Raw genomic sequence first — 2,591 nt, 5'->3', positions numbered from 1 at the left:
ATATATATATATTATATATATATTATACATATTATATATATGTGTATATGTATATATATGTGTATATATATAAAGTATATTTGTACCATATTACAGACATTCAATTTGAAATAAATATAGAAAATATATGAAACAAACAAAACAATAAAGAGTAATGTAAAACATATATAAATAAATATTTATATCATCACTGATTATTCTCTTAAACTTCGAAAATCAAACTTGGGTACCAAACAGTAAAGATAAAATACAATTAAGACAACGATCTTAAAATCTCTGATAGGCAAGTTTATATTGCTATTCCAGATGAGCTTATCAATGGAAGTTCCGAGATACTTGTGCTCAGAAAAACAATTTCAACCCGTCTCCATTAATCATACTATTATTTTCAAGGTCAATCTCATCTAGGGCTTATTTGATGTAAGTTTCTTCATGCATAGAATATTTATTAACAACTATTGATCAAGGTTTACGGAAAAAGTCACAATATAAGCACATTACAATACTTGTGATAATTTTTGTTTGGTTTTGCTTTTCAGCTTTTCCTGCGTTGTTTTGTTCCACTGTTTTTGTTCTGATTTTTGTCATTTCCTGCGTTAGTCACTTTCCTGCGTTTGGTCACTTTCCGTGCTTAAATTCTCTTCGAAATTTGTGCAAGAAAAGATCATATAGGCCTATAAAAGATGTGCATATTGAAATATGACGTCATTTTGCATATTTTGAATATAATAAACGGTGATTAATGTTAACGCAATTTGTGTTTTCTTAAGCGTTTCAAACTAGCTACAGCTAAGTTAAACACAAATTGCCGTGAAACGTATGAACAATTTTCGCCCTCGATCTGCCGTCCCGATAGTTTTTTTTTTTTGTTTTTTTTAACTTTATAATTTTCTTCAGTATGATTTTATAATGGGTTTTTATGTAACTCATCCTACTATGGCAATGAGGAAAGTTTTACAAACAGACACAGTACCAGTAAGTATTTTTCTAATGATTTTTAATGGGGGTTTTGTGTGTACATTAAACATTGTATCAGTATGGCAATGAGGAAAGTTCCTATGTTCTGTTTTACAAACAGACACAGTAACAGTAAGTATTTTTCTAATGATTTCTAATGGGGTTTTTGTGTGTACATTAAACATTGTATCAGTATGGCAATGAGGAAAGTTCCTATGTTCTGTTTTACAAACAGACACAGTACCAGTAAGTATTTTTCTAATGATTTTTAATGGGGTGTTTGTGTGTACATTAAACATTGTATCAGTATGGCAACGAGGAAAGGCCTAATTTTCTGCTTTACAGACATACAAAGTCTAGTTTTTGCCGTTAATAATGATGATTATGATGATGATGATGGTGATGATGATGATACTGATGATGATGATATAATAATAACAATAATAATAATAATATAAATAATAATAATAATAATAATAATAATATTTATCAAATAAAACTGAACCAAACTGTAACCCTAATTTCCAGAAACAATATTGTATGTACCCTTTTTTCCCTCCCCAAACAATGCAAAAAATTACCCCTCCCCCTAAAAAAAAACAATAAAAAACTTAAAAATTAAACATCAAAATAAAACTAAATTTAACTCCTTATTTTCTTTCTGCTAAGTAGCAACGATGAACAACCCAAAATATAATGTATATTTAAGTCATCGTTTGTGTCAATAAATTTATTATATTAGACTATATTATCAAGTAATTTTATTTACAATTTAGAAATTTCATCCGTGAGTATTTGTAGTGATGAGCAGACTAATTAGTAATAGGAAAATGACCAATATTCTCGTTTGAAATTAGATTGCATGGGTACATTTTATTACAGTAAATAATAGTTTTAATTGATAATAGATTTTCTTTAATAATACAGTAATATAAATAATAACATACATATGACATATAAGTTAAGAAGAAAATAAGGAAGCATTTATTAATATTGAGGAAATCATATTTTATTTGACGAATACAAGTAATTTCTATTTATTTATTATTCATGTATAAAGGAAACGCCAAAACAATCAGCTCGTCGCTGAAATAGATGATTTACAATGAAAATATCATTTTATCACTTGGGCTGAGAACGTTAACCTTAACAGGAATTAAGCGTCCATAAAAGCTTGGGCCAAGTGTTTCTTCTAATAAGTTAATTAGGATGGAAACTCAGAAAATTAATTCGCTGGCCTTCGGAAGAGATTGGCTCATTTTCTACACCAGGTGAATTGTGTTTTGTTTCTGTTCACCAACTATCAACTAAATTTAATAAGATTATTCATGAAACTTATAACCGTACCTTTTGATCACACTTTTTATATTGTATGCTGCAATAATTAATATCGAAATAATAATAAGAATATCAATAACAATTATCAGGAAACTGTTGGGCCCATGACTCAGTAAGCGCCAAGAAGCACTATTAAGCGACTGATGGCTGTAGGTCATTCTTAAACCCATTAAACACAACTAACTTCAGTTTATGTTTCTAATACGCCTATTTTTGGATTTATTTTGTATGTTAACGCTAATTAGTATATATATATATATAAATATACACATATATATATATATAGGTGTATATAT

The 2,591-nt window shown here is 28.2% G+C and overlaps 1 protein-coding gene across 1 annotated transcript in view; it reads left to right on the top strand.

Annotated features, from left to right (window-relative positions):
* Positions 1 to 2,591, top strand: part of LOC117121909 (NXPE family member 3-like) — an 8,142-nt gene that overhangs the window by 1,054 nt on the left and 4,497 nt on the right. The window lies entirely within an intron of this gene.

The sequence above is a fragment of the Anneissia japonica genome, unplaced genomic scaffold (assembly GCF_011630105.1).
Source record: "Anneissia japonica isolate Jap-2015-1 unplaced genomic scaffold, ASM1163010v1 scaffold1208_len1460985_cov181, whole genome shotgun sequence".
Lineage (NCBI taxonomy): Eukaryota > Metazoa > Echinodermata > Crinoidea > Comatulida > Comatulidae > Anneissia > Anneissia japonica.
The sequence above is the reverse complement of the archived record's forward strand: the minus strand, read 5'-3'. Positions and strand labels throughout refer to the sequence as shown.